This window comes from Pelophylax lessonae (genome assembly GCF_965119305.1).
Source record: "Pelophylax lessonae genome assembly, chromosome: 4".
Classification (NCBI taxonomy): Eukaryota; Metazoa; Chordata; class Amphibia; order Anura; family Ranidae; genus Pelophylax; species Pelophylax lessonae.
In genome coordinates, this window is record NC_138771.1 from 343,459,754 (window position 1) to 343,475,260 (window position 15,507).

Below are 15,507 nucleotides of genomic sequence, written 5' to 3' on the forward strand. Positions count from 1 at the left end.
ACCAATAATGTGTACAGGGTGCTAGTAAATTGGGACCAATAATGTGTACAGGGGGCTAGTAAATTGGGACCAATGTGTACAGAGTGCTAGTAAATTGGGACCAATGTGTACAGAGTGCTAGTAAATTGGGACCAATAATGTGTACAGGGTGCTTGTAAATGGGGACCAATAACGTGTACAGGGTGCTAGTAAATTGGGGACCAATAATGTGTACAGGGTGCTAGTAAATTGGGACCAATGATGTGTACAAGGTGCTTGTAAATTGGGGACCAATAATGTGTACAGGGTGCTAGTAAATTGGGACCAATAATGTGTACAGGGGGCTAGTAAATTGGGACCAATGTGTACAGAGTGCTAGTAAATTGGGACCAATAATGTGTACAGGGTGCTTGTAAATGGGGACCAATAACGTGTACAGGGTGCTAGTAAATTGGGGACCAATAATGTGTACAGGGTGCTAGTAAATTGGGACCAATGATGTGTACAAGGTGCTTGTAAATCGGGGACCAATAATGTGTACAGGGTGCTAGGAAATGGGGACCAATAATGTGTACAGGGGGCTAGTAAATTGGGACCAATGATGTGTCAGGGTGCTAGTAAATGGGGACCAATATTGTGTACAGGGTGCTAGTAAATTGGGACTAATAATGAGTACAGGGTGCTAGTAAATTGGGACCAATAATGTGTACAGGGGGCTAGTAAATGGTGACCAATGTTGTGTACAGGGGGCTAGTAAATTGGGACCAATAATGTGTACAGGGGGCTAGTAAATTGGGACCAATGATGTGTCAGGGTGCTAGTAAATGTCAGATCACCTTCACCATGGATCCTGTAGTAAATGTCAGTACATCATTATCATTGATTTGATGTGCCAACTATTCCAGGGCATCATTGAAGTGACTGGTGGTCATTAAAATGATTATCACCAATACATCCTAATATGCATTAATTTTGTGTTTCGTGTGGAAGGGATGAGGTTATGCAAAGCATCATTGACAATCTGGTGTAATTCTTCAGGTTAGGGTGGTGTCTTGTTGCCTCTAGAAGGCTTTGTTTAGAGCGGGCAAGGGCGGAAGGGGTTAACAGCAGCAAGCAGTGATGGTTTACAAATCACAGGTCGGGATGAGTATGGGTGATGAGCAGGTAGAGGGAGATCCTTGGTATGAGGAGGGGGTAGGGTTGTGTGCTGCGCTCTCCTCCTCCCAGGGCTTCCTAGGCCAGGTGTATCTAATAATAGCCAAGTGTCTGCTCTGCTTCAATGCCTTTTTATGTTGGAGGGAGATGAGGGCATACATGGTACTGCCTGAGCACTGGAGTGCACCCTACAATAGCGTGGAGGATGCTCTGACCTTTTTGTAGAGGAAAGCAGGTGTACCATGAATGGGCCGTTTTTCTCTTTTCTGACCTTGATGGAAATAGGAAAGTTTACAAACCATTCACAATATTGCCTCTTTTTATAAAAGCATTCATCTTTTTTTGTGTCTCCTAATGGTATGCTCTAGGTTGCCAGTAAAGATTGGTTTACAAGGGTCTGTTCATGTTAATCAGCTCAACTCCTAATAACAAGATGCATTAATATAATGAAGGCAGCATTTGTCCCTTTCATTAGCCTTTGCCCTGCACATCGGTGGGAGGAAAATGGATTTCAGAGGGCTCCTTACAGGGCCCAATCTTCTGTCTTGGCATTTTATAGGGTGTGGTGAACAGATGGAGGCAAGGACAAGCGTCCATGTTACTACTCCACACATATATATTACACACAAACACATATTTTATATATATATATATATATATATATATATATATATATATATATAAAATAAATATATACATGTAGTATCCTGGCATAATCTATATAGATAGTATCCTGGCATATTCCTTTGTAGTGCCGTCAGATTCTTCTTTTTTTTTTTTTTTTTTGCTTCTGAGAAATATCCTTATGGCAAGGCCTAATGACACAGAGAATTCAGATGCATAAACATGCCAATTTGAACAGAAGCTGGAGCTTAGAATGACTTGCTTTTTGATGCTAGGGGATTCTTTCTCATCACCGCCTACCCCACCCTCAGCCACGGATTTTAATCATCATGCCCCAATATTAAAGTCACAGAAGATGTCATGTAGTAATATCCTGTGCTGCTGCTTATCCCATACTCCTCTTGATGATTGTGGAAAGCGTGCCATTTGTAACCATACTGTAGGCCGCCTGGGCCACAAAGCAACAGGGCAGAATGAGAGAGAGTGTGTGTGTGTATATGTATATATATATATATATATAATATGTGTGTGTGTATATATATATATATATATATGTATGTGTATATATGTATATATATATTTGTGTATATGTATGTGTATAATATATGTATGTGTGTATATATATATATATATATATATATATATATATATATATATATATATTATGTGTGTATATGTATGTGTATTATATATATATATTATGTATAAACGTGTGTGTGTGTGTATATATGTGTGTGTGTGTGTGTGTGTGTGTGTGTGTGTGTGTGTGTGTGTGTGTATATATATATATATATATATATATATATATATATATATATATATATATATATATATATATATATATATATACATACACACAGTGCTGTGCAAAAGTTTTAGGCGGTGTGAAAAATGCTGTAAATAACGCTTTCAGAAATCGATTTGTATATCTGTGTGACTATTTATCAATCATTTATTATTTTGTATTAATTATCCATTTCAGATATATATTGCTAAAGGAGGTTTATTATGAACATTCGCTCGCCCTTTAATTCACCTGGGGACACTGCCAGCATGATCAAATATAGTGTAAAAAAAAAAAAAAAATTATCCCTTATTACAAAGCAGAGCTCCCTTGTGTGAGCTAAAGCCTAGGCAGATATGGTATGGTTTCTGTTTGACAAGAGCATTGGGGAGGGTTCCAAGTCATTAGAGATCAGACATGTGGGCTACAGCATTCTTTGGAAGACTTGCAATGACATCAGTGTAACAGCAGGGCACAACCACTGTTCAGCACTACTGTGTATATCAGATATGACTGCCCTATGTACTATATATAGAAACTAGCTTTGTAATGGAATTATTATTATTTATTTATTTGTAATTATTATTTTTATTTATTTTTAACTATAAAGAAACTAGAGATTCTCTGTTAGGCCTGTTGCTCAAGATGCTCCTGTTTGAGCATCTACTTTTTCATCATTTTTTATTTGTGCGTATTTTCGCGCATTTGCGTGCAGAAACGTATTCTCACGTTCTTGTTCCGCACATTTTGCAAATGGCCATTTGCGCACATTTCTGTGCAATCGTGTGTATTTGCGCGCATGAGGCGTAAATTACTGACCAAAAATGCAGATTTTTCTAATTTGTTTTTACTGAAGAAAGCACGGCGCTTGTTTACATGCCTGCGTGCCTAGGCACATTACAATTAATGGGCTGTATTTTAGCCCATTAATTCAATTTTCAGTAAAAACAAAGCTGTACTGAGCTTTTTTAAGCTTCAGTGTGCAAGAGGCCTAATATAAACCTGTTCTGTGAGAGTGTTTTTTTTTTATTACACTGGAAAGTGCAAAATCTGCATAGCAAAGCTCAATCAGCTTCCAGGTTTTATTGTCAAAGCTTAAGGCCCCTTTCACACTGTCCGTCCGTCGGACGGATTCCGTGTTTCTCAGCGGGGGATCGAGCCGCCGATCCCCCGCTGTGCAGGAGGATGTCAGCTGTGTCTCCGTGCTGTGTGCGGAGACACAGCTGTCAGTTCCCCATGCATCTCTATGGGGGAAATCGGATGGGAACGGACCGTCGGTCCGTTCTCATCCGATCCCATCCTATGATAGGGTTTCCATCCGATGATAGGGTTTCCATCCGTCCATATTTGACGGATGGGATGTCAGTGGACATGTCTCCGCTGACATCCGATCCCCGATAGAGATGCATGGGGGGACCGTTCAGATCCGCCAAACAAACGGACAGGCGGATCTCAACGGTCCGCCTGTGTTTAAGAGGCCTAAATGAACAAGATGAAGTTTGAAGCTGATTGACTACCATGCACAGCTGCACTAGATTCTAAGTGCACCAGTTTTAGTAAATCTCCCCCATGTCAGTGCTGACCTTTCCCCTTGTGAAATGCTGCTTGTCTAGTAGTACTTTTATCGAATAACCTGAAGCAAGTATACAGCCAGTGAAGTCCGATCCCCTGATCCATATACCGGTTACATATTAATCATTTAGAAAGTATGGGAGCTTGTGGGTCAGCATGACCACCAGCATTTTCAGGAGATGGTGGCATTGATACTCTAGATCAGTGTTTCTCAACTCCGGTCCTCAGGGCACACTAACAGGCCAGGTTTGCAAGAAAACTGAAATTCATCACAGGTGATATCATTTTCTGCTCAGTGGTTGAAGTATTCTAGTCTCAATCTCCCCAAGGTAATACTTAAAATCTGGCCTGTTAGTGTGCCCTGAGGACCGGAGTTGAGAAACACTGCTCTAGATCTAAAAGTCCAGGTTTATGTAAAAAGACCTATGAAGGAAAATTGTGATTCCTGTGTATATCCCAATTTTACTGAAATAATTTTTGCACCATACATGGGTGTGGCCCCAGCAAAAGCAGACAAAATGTGAACACATGTCTTTTAATGTATTCCGAAGCAGTGATTGGAAATGATTATATATCGGTTTAATGTTCCCTCTGAGTACTAAGCAAGCCTGTAAAAACCAACCTGTTGCCAGTACTGTGATGGATGCCCTGGGAGCAGAGGGTGTGCTTTACCTAAATATAACCGGTTGTATGAGAAATGCTGCTGTGTTTACCAGCCAGGCCTTCATTTGTCTTGTCTGTGCATCGGGTAGCAGGCATCACTTATTGGTGCAGAAATCTGTACTACAAGTCATGTTTAATCTAGAAAAGGGAAAAAAAAAACTGCAGATGTGCAACAATCATGCAGCATATGAAATGTTATGCATGTCATTGATGGCTGACTCGTATGTAGTCAGCTGAAAGATAAAATGACCCTATGGTGGTGCAGGAAAAGATATGGGAATAGCATGCAGTACTTCAATGTATTATTACTGAGATCTCTTTGTGTGCAGGAGAAGATCAGTAGGAAAGCCAAGCCACGTGTAAGTAAGCCAAATTCAGATGATAGAAATTCACACCCAAGCTGTTTGTACGAACACGTTGCCACTCACCAATTTACTCAGGCTAATGAGCAGAGGTAAAGTTGCCTGTGGGGCTGCTATAGGTTTTTTTTTTCCTCTTTTCATTACGTTTATTTTTTGCTTTCTGTATCTCTAACCAGGCTTAAATTCTGCTACTGACAGCCTTATCTTAAAAGCATAAATCTTTTGTACTTGTGTCCTTACCTTGAATGGTAAATGACAACTTACTGTGTAATGGGTATACCAGTTCCCGGTACAATAAGGCAAGCTTATGTATAGGACTTCATTGTGTGCATCATGCAAATGGGGCTGGAAACCAGTGGCCTTACTGTGCCCTGGGGGCCGGACCTGGCCCTTTGCTGCTCTTTATCCAGCCTTTGGGGCACTATTCCTTCCACTGACACCAACAACGGGGCATAATTACGGTCACTGAAACTAACATTAGGACACTATTCCTCCAGATGACACAAACAGCAGGACCATATTCTTCCCATGGAAATTAATGGAGGTGCACTATTCCTTTTCCTGATACCAACAGTAGGGCAATATTCCTCCCTCAAATACCAACAATGGGGCATTGTTTACTCCCATTGACGCCAGGGCATTTTCCACTCATTGACGCCAGGGCATTTTCCACTCAAACTGACCATAGTCTGGTCCCCTCAAAGTCTGAAGCTGGGTTCACAATTTTCCGCATCCAATTCGCATGTCAGGAACCTGTGACCGGCTATCAATGAAGCTGGCTCACACCGCTCTGGAATGGCTGTAGAGTGAATTGCATAGGAGTCCTGTGCGTCTTCTGGTCCATTTCAGGTCTGAATTTAGCCAAAAACTCTGATGGAAATTGGACCTGCATTGGTGAACAGGGTTGTAAACTTGTCCTTTTATTTAGAAAGTTTGGAGACCCCTGTAAACCATGGATGACCCATAATGCTTCCTTAAAGCTCTTCTACGCATACTGATGGCATGAGAAATATCCTATTGAATTCATCAAAAGATCTGGTGTTCCCAAGTCCAATGTAATTTGTGTGTTCTGACATGGAAGGCAGAAGATTGCCCATTATTCTGCAGCGCGTACAAAGCAGGCAGGGAGTAGTAGCGGGATCCATACCAGAATGTGCCCTCAGATAAAGTTATGTTGTTAACTTACTCTTTGATTAGTAAAATTGTAGCCATGTTCTCAGGCATCTCATTTACCATTAGTGTCCATTCACACTAGTACGACTTGTCAGGCGACCTGGTCAGCCTGACAAGTCACGCACTGTCGCGGTCCATTGAGTAGTACAGGACCCGTTCTAATAGGAGCAACACAAGTCGCTCCGACTTAGAAAAAGGGTCCTGTACTACTTCGGGGCGACCTGGAGCGACTTGCATTGACATTCATTATATGAAGTCCCTGCAAGTCGTACCGAAGTCGTGGTGCATGCGACTTCACAGGTCGCCCCCCGAAGTCGAGCCGCGTTAGTGTGAACCGGCACTTACTGTACTCACAAATGCAGATGTTTGTCTTGTCACTTGCTGAAAATTTTTTGGTATCTGTCAGTATCTTGGACAGCACATATTGGGGACCAGAATATCATGGAAATGGGGTTTTGCATGGAGAGAACTGGGGCTGCGTGTGCACCACTCACTGTATGCATAGGCCGCGTGTTTCAGAGCTGCAGCCAGTATGTAAATATTATATACTTTGTAAAGGAATGTACACATTCTGTACTTGGCAAAAAAATACATAAATTAACAGCAGTTCCCATTCACACTCAAGGAAGTACATTTTTAATAAACCTAATTACTTAAATTAAAATCAAAATTTAATCAAAAATGAAAATTAATCAAAATAGTCCTCTTCATTTGAAGTGTTTATCCCTATTAGATGAACTCCAGGCTAAAGACACCCTGAGATATGATTGGGATAACACCTTCTTTAATTTTACATGGTCCTAAGATATTAGAACTTCCAAATGGTCTTAAACTGCTGCCTTGCTTTTTCTGAACACTCCATGACTGAAGTTTCCCCCTTTTATGATGTTTATCATAAAAATCCTGTCTGTACTGTGCTGGCAGATCTTCAACATCGGTTGTAAGCTAGATGTGCACGTTGTTGTCAAAGGTCTAAAGATCTTGAGGTTTGGGTAAAGCATTGTATGTTAAAGCAATATTTAAGCTTCAATATTTTTTCTTAAAGGATAACTCCACTTTCATGGGGAAAAAAATATAGCGTATACAATTGGGACACAAATCATATTGTAATTGAATGTTAATAAAAATGACCTTTCCTTTTCAATCTGCAGCTGTTGTCATTTTCTGAAATTACAATGCAATATGGCTACCTGGAGATGTTCTGTACACAGAATGTATACTGACCACACCCCAGAAACATTTCCTACTTGTGTGATTGGCTCACCAATTTCCCCAGAAGTCTGCACTAAGATACAAGTCAGATTTCTGGCATCCCTTGCGGAGATACTCCCAATAGGAACACGTCTAAAGCAGAGGCGTAACTAGAACCTTCAGGGCCCTGATGCAAGAAACCATGAAGGGCCCCCCAGACCCCTGGCCAGGGCCCTTACCTTCAAGCCCAGGGCTCTTCCCACTAATCCTGGGGCTCTTTACACTCGTTGCATGGCCTTTTATTACGGTCCTTTCACAGGTTCTGCAGTGGGCCCCCTTCCTGCAATCTTGTGGGCCCCCTTCCTGCAATCTTGGGGCCTCCCCACAGTGGTGCAATGCCAGGGTCCGGTCACAAGTGTGACCTTTGCGATCCTGGAAGTTCACCCACTGGTTTGCTACCGGGCCCCCTGGAGCATGGGGCCCGGTAGCGATTGCAACCCCTGTAGTTACGCCCCTGGTCTAAAGGGATGCAGACCCATCAGCTTTCCTCAGAGCCCTGCAGCTGCCGTAGCTGATAATTATGAAACCACTCCCATTAGACCCACTCAGCACAGAGGAACAAACAGGGATTTCTTCAGAATAACAAAAGGTAGGAATCTGCAATAAAGTTTGTTAAAATCCTTGTAATATACATAGATCACCCAGAGGGGAATGTTTTTCCTAACAAAAATGGAGTTATGCTTTAAAGTAACAAACATGGTATACTTACCTGCCCTGTGCAATGGTTTTGTGGTTTAAATATCTAGTATAGCTAGTTCAGTTAAAGCAAAATTAAAACGGAGTTCCACCCAAAGTGGAACTTCCGCTCTTTTGCATCCTCCCCCCCCCCTCTTTTGACAGGTACCCTTCCCCTGTCCCTCGGAAGTTTGGCCCCCTCCTCCTTCCCCTGCCCGGCCAATCCGAATGCACGCTTCGCGCATGCACAGTAGGGTCCCACCTGTGAAGCCGCAAGGCTTCACTGCCGGGTTCCCTTACCGGCAATGGCGGCGGCAGCATCCGACAGCCGATGGAAATGGCTGCGGTGCCGACATCGCTGGACTCCAGGACAGGTAAGTGTCCGAATATTAAAAAGTCAACCGCTACAGTATGTATAGCTGCTGACTTTAAATTTTTAGAGGGGGTGGAGAGGGAGGCGGAACTCCGCTTTAAACTCAATTATAACTGTTTAAAAGAACAGCGAAATTCCCAACCCATGTGGGGAATGCTAACTGTCACATTGGGTGTGCTCTGAACCAAACTGTCAAACAATCAAATGGCTGGTGTCCTAACTGATCACATGTGCAGCCCCATGGCAGTTGAAGATCAAACCAAGGTGGCAGCTTTTCTTTGCTGAAAACGATAGGAGGGTTTAGTTCCACATGTGAACAGCCAATTTAAAGCAGAATTAAACACTTCTAACCTTTTACAGATAAGGATGCTGCAATCTTAGCCCCTGTTCCATGTGCAGTTGCCATACTGCTGCTGGTGAGTCTGTGACTGTTCTCAATCATGGCATGCCTTGAATGTAACCATTTTGGGAAACATTCATGGTTTATGTTTCGCTTTTAGAATCTGCCACAATGGAACATTTATCAGGTAATTCTTGTGCTTTTCTCTCTATTTAAGCAAAGCAAGGGTACTTCAGCAGTTTTCTGTCTTTAAAGTGAGGGAGCCTCTTTGTAAACACAAGAACTTTAAATATATTTCATTAGAGGATGCACAGCTAAAGTTTTGTCTCTTGAAAACAGAAGAATCCTGTAATACCCGTTGTAACTACCAGGCATATTTGGCCAAAAATAGTCAAACTACAAGTGCCAAGACACTGTAACAGGCACTCTGATACTTGACAGTAAAGGGCAAAGGGATATTAGGTCCAATTTGATATTTCAACTTTAGTTCTTTGCCAGGTTATCACTGACGACGGTGATCCGTTTCTGGCAACGGATTTAGCTTGGGTCTAAGAGTCCATTCCATATTCCGTTGCAGTGCATTAATGCACACTATCATAGCTCTCAACTGTCCCAGATTTAAAACAAAGTTCCTCTGTCCCTCTTTCCTCCTCATTTGTCCCTCATTTGGGTCTGATCTTAATAGTTTTATATGAAATGCACTATTTATCTATTAACCAGTTCTGGACCGGAAGGATTTCCCCCCTTAATGACCAGGCCATCTTTTGCGATTCGGCACGGTTACTTTAACGGACAATTGCGCGGTCATGCAATGCTGTACCCAAATAAAATTGATGTTCTTTTCTCCCCCACAAATAGAGCTTTCTTTTGGTGGTATTTGATCATCTGTGCCATTTTTTTCTTTTTTAGCTAGCCTCAGAAAAATTACATCTGGGTGCAGATTTTAGGAAGAAAAGTAACACAAAGGTTTGCATACGTTTTTATTTTACAAAAGTGGAGATACTTTTTTCAGGAATTACTGCTTACAGCAGTATTGAGCCTAAAAATGAAAATTAAATATATGGTATCCCAACTGTCTTTAAATATAGTGGCTGCCTTGGTTTTTGTGCTATTTTTCTCTTCATTTTTCACCTGGTGATCTGGCGAGTAGCACACAGTAGGGTCCTTTCACATGGGCTTTCAACCTGGCGGACTCCGTTTTGCTCAGCGATGACAGGTCCGTTTCCACCTACTTTGCAGAGCCTGAGCTGTCTGATCCCCGCTCTCCTCTATGGGAGATCAGATGAAAAAGGACCGCCTGTCCATTTTAATCCGATCCTCCAGACGCATGGAAAATGGGGTTTCCATCCGTCTCGATTTCATGGACAGGATCTGATAGCAGCGGGTGTCAGCAGACATGTCACCGCTGACACCCGCTGCTCCATTGGGGTGCATGGAGCATTCCTCCTGAAAAACTGCCAGGGGGACCTGATCGGAAAGCCCATGTGAAAAGGGCTTTAGGGTGTCTACTTTATTATCAGTGGTGTACCCCAAGGTTCAGTGTTGGGACCCTTACATTTTATAAATTATATAGGGTCTGGGATTAAAAGTAGCATTTCAGTCTTTGCAGATGACACCAAGCTTTGCAGTGGAATAACTTCTTTACAGAATGTCTCCAACTTACAAGCTGACCTCAATGCACTGTTTCGTTGGGCAACTATGTGGCAAATGAGGTTTAATGTTGATAAATGTAAAGTTATGCACTTGGGGGCTAAGAATATACATGCATCATGCATACTAGGTGGAGTAGAACTGGGGGAATCCATAGCGGAGAAGGATCTGGGTGTTCTGGTAGATCATAAGCTTTATAATAGCATGCAATGCCAAGCAGCTGTTTCCAAAGCAAGCAAAGTCCTTTCTTGTATTAACAGAGGCATGGACTCCAGAGAGAGAGAGAGAGAGATCATTTTGCCCCTGTGCAAATCATTAGTAAGACCTCATCTGGAATATGCAGTTCAGTTTTGGGCACCAGTTATTAAAAAGGATATCAGGTAACTGGAGAAAGTGCTGAGAAGGGCAACCAAACTGATAAGAGGCATGGAGGAGCTCAGCTATGAGAAAAGATTAGAGGAACTGAATTTATTCTCTCTTGAGAAGAGGAGATTAAGGGGGGATATGATCAACATGTATAAATGCATAAGGGGTGCATATAGTGAACTTGGTGTTCAGTTGTTCACTTGTTCACTTTAAGGTCAACACAGAGGACAAGGGGGCACTCTTTACGTCTAGAGGAAAACAGATTTTGTCTCCAAATACGGAAAGGTTTCTTCACTGTAAGAGCTGTGAAAATGCGGAATAAACTCCCTCCAGAGGTGGTTCTGGCTAGCTCACTAGATTGCTTTAAAAAAAAGGCCTGGATTCTTTTGTACATAATATAAATGGGTACTAAACATTTTTTTTTTTTTTAGCCAAAGTTGATCCAGGGAATATCTGATTGCCTCTTGGGGGATCAGGAAGGATTTTTTTTCCTCTGCTGTAGCAAACTGGATCATGCTGTGCTGGGGTTTATTTTTGCCTTCCTCTGGATCAACAGCGGATATGGGATTGTATGGTTGGGTTTTCAATCCTGTTTTTTTTTGTTTTTTTTTGTTTGTTTTGGTTGATCGGATGGACTTTCAACCTGACTAACTATGTAACTATGAAGAGCAGTGTAGCCATCCTTGGACAGTATAATTGTTAGTCTGTGAAAAGGGTAATGTTGGATGCATCAGCAGATTTAGATGGCCTTTATTAACAAAGACAAACTCAAGCTAACACTTTTTTTTTTTTCTTTTAAGTCCATGTTCTTATTGAGTTTTCAACATTATACACAAAATAAATGCAGTAACACATTTCTAAAAGGAAGGATGGGCTCATACACCTAAATGCACAAGCTAACTTTTTTTTTTTAAGCAGTTACAGCAATAGGTTTTGGGTTAAAGATTGTAAGCTCTAAGGAGCAGGGTCCTCTGATTCCTACTGTATTAAAGAGTGTTGTATTTGTACTTTCTACCCTCAAGTTGTAAAGCGCTGCGTAAACTGTCGAGGCTATATAAATCTTGTATAATAATAATAAAGGTTTTAAATAAATAAAAGCTGACCATTCTAAGCACCCCTTTCAGTAAAAACTCCCCTTGTGCTGGGCAGCTTGGTCTGTTAAAGGACGTTGAAAAATAACACTGGCTCTATCACTAGGTGAAAATAAAGGCAAAACCGCCAAATATAAAAATTGAACGCAGCTACCATGTTTAAGAATTGGGAGGCGTGTTTAGGAAGCATCTTTGTTTTTACTAATTGTAAAAGTTTCCTTTAAGCTTCTCACAAGTGTCTTTGCATTTTTCAATGAACTGTGGTTTATTACTCTAGAGAGCAGACATGCCGCTGCAGTCATCTTGTATTACCATCCAGTGCTGAAGGCTTTTGTACATGTAAATACAGCAGACTTGTGGAGTTTGTGTGGTCTCATGATAGGAGCATGCCTACCCTATGCCAGCCTGGCTGCTTTTTCTTTATTCTGTTGCACAGCATTGCAGTTTCCTGTCCTCTGTGGGCAGACAATGCCAGCTGTCAGAGTTCAACAACTTGTTGGCCTGAAGGCTTATTCTGCGAGAATGCCCGAACAGAATGCAAATTACCCATTGATCCGGAGTCCTTCATCCTCTCACAATGGAATTTTCATTAATGAACATCTCCTGAATGGTCAAATTGCATCAAAACAATTATCCATGGCCATGGCCAACCTAATTACTGTGAGATTTAATCTGCATGCACAGCTCATTTGAATAGCAAAATTGATAGCACGTCTATATGTATGTTTGCTATTCTCTTAAATTCTATAAAGTTGGCTTGTGTTTCATTAAATATTCAGAGTTCTGACTTTGTGTCACATTATGATGACTCAACGACGATGCAAGGAGTGATTTAGATGTTCCAGCAAAGTGAATTTAGGAGCTGAGATGAATGTTCACTGTATTGAGTAGCTGCCTCAACAATGACACGCTGGGGTCGATGTATGAACTAGTGTCCTCCTCCACTGGTACAATCACATGTTCACCTATATTATGGCAGGACATGTCTCTGTACCCATGGTTCATTTTGATGAGAAAGGGATGGGGCTATGTGGTAAATGACAGGGATTTGAGACCATGAGCTTGGCTCATTTAAGAAATGGGCCCTTATATATATATATATATATATATATATATATATATATATATATATATATATATATATATATATATATATGTGTGTATGTATGTATGTGTATATATATATATATATATATATATATATATATATATATATATATATATATATATATGGGACATGGAGTATAGCATCACTACCCGGAGGAGAAGCACTGTAATGGCATTTTTTGAAGACGTTGAGTAAATAAAGTCTGAATTGCAAGACTTGCCTACTGCCCAAAAGGCACTAAATGAACGACTGTTCATTTAAAAGTCGTTTTGTTTTCAACTGGCATGAGTAAATTGAGGCTTTTTTTTTTTTGTATTTGCCTCCAGTGACTGGTGTGTGTGTATATGTATATATATGTGTATATATATATATATATATATATGTGTGTGTGTGTATGTATGTGTATATATATATATATATATATATATATATATATATATATATATATATAATTTTTTTTTTTTATAACGTCCATTTCCAACATCCTAGCTGCATACATATTTCTTATGAAGCACCAAATCTGGGGTGTTCTGTATGCAGATACTAACATTATAGTCAGGAGGTTTTGAGCTACCAATCCCCCCCCCCAACCACCAACACACACGTCCATGCATGCTTATGCTCACATGTCCGTGCATGCTTATGCTGACCTTGTCTATTTGTATGGGAAAGGTTGGGTATGGAAGAGCTTGGGAATCTTTCCTTGCATACGGAACACCCCTGCATCCCTCAAAGTTGCTCTGCCATTTATGTGAAAGGTTTTCTTTTAACTATGTCTAGAACCCTTTTTCTTTCCTTGGACATTTTTAAGAACTCCTGTCCGCTTTCTACTGCTATTTGGGCTCCGTTAAAGAGATTTCTCTTGCGGACTATGGTTTTCATCAGACCAAAAGTGTGGGAAAATCTGGGGGCACAGTAATCCTCATGTAGGACAGGGTTCTCCAAACTGCGTAAAGGGGATGTTTTCTGACCTTTTAGAATTTAGGGGGCAATATTGTGACCATTGGGGATAGAAAATGTCCTGGGCCCAGCATCAGTGAGCAGAAATATGACCTCAGGGTTGGTGGTCAATAGAAGGAATAGTAGTGCCCTATCATTGCTATCAGTAGAAGAAATAGTGCCCCCCCCCCCCCAATCTTGGTGTCAGTGGAGTAGTTCCTCATCATTTTTAACAATAGTGCCTCAAGAGCCAGATAAAGGTTAGCAAAGGGCCGCAGTTTGGAGACGCCCAGTTCTAGGGTCTTGCCTTCGCTTATGTCATAACATTTTTTTTTTATTTCTGTCTGTGTTGCTGTTAGTTCTCCTCTTGGCCTGTCTGGCATAATGTTGTCAGCACGTGAGGGTAAATCTCCCTAGAAGATCCCCAGATAGTGGTAAAAACCTAATAGTGGTTTGAACCCTTCCTCACCTTATCCAAAACTAAGAAAACGTATGCTGTAAATAAGCTGTATAGACTGTTATAATTACATGTATATCTATATTGGGACAAACAGGGGGACAAAAATTGGGACTTTAAATGAGGATATGACATGGTAGGGTCAATACCTCCATCCCTAAATCAATTGAATAATTCTAAGGGAGTTTGGGACTTTAAATGAAAACGCAGGTGCAATCTGGGGAAATTAATAAAAATGTATCCAGATATGTATATGCTGGTAAAAATGTGTATAAGATCATAGCATAATAAACCATAATGTTTTATAGATAAACAATATTTATTCACATAGAAGATGTATAGTAAATAGTACAGTAATATTGGTAAACATGATCAAGACCACTGATACCACAAAATACATACTAAATGACATGATTGACACAGAGTAACATGATTGCACATATAAAATGACCCATATAGCTCTCAGTAATACAACGAGGAGGGACATAATAAAAAATTAATTCATAAATACATAATAAACAGTAAATATTGGTAACGAATTCATATAAATAGGTTGTATGATGATATCATGTAGCATCTAAAGTAGCTCTACGCGTTTCGTGAATAAGTTCACTCATCAGGAGCAGATGCGAATTATGTAGATGTATAATCTATAACAAGATAAGAGCTCGTTGAATAAATATGCCAGTAGTACAGTGAAGAACAAAAAGAAGAGGGGGGGGGGGGAAGAAACAGGCTGAAAAGGAAACGTAAGGCAGGTTTGTAAGCCTCCTCATACTTACAGAGCTATAAAGGTATCCAAAGTATCCGTATACAGTTTAAATATTACTGGTGCCTGGGGGACGTCTTTTCCGGGAGCTGTGGTAATAGGGTACGTGGAAGTAGCCCAAACTCTGACAGCAAGGTAAATCATGGGGTTTGTGGTAGTGCCTGGGAGTAGAGTGA

The 15,507-nt window shown here is 40.8% G+C and overlaps 1 protein-coding gene across 3 annotated transcripts in view; it reads left to right on the top strand.

Annotated features, from left to right (window-relative positions):
* PPP2R2B (protein phosphatase 2 regulatory subunit Bbeta) overlaps positions 1–15,507 on the top strand; it is a 599,706-nt gene that overhangs the window by 344,204 nt on the left and 239,995 nt on the right. The window lies entirely within an intron of this gene.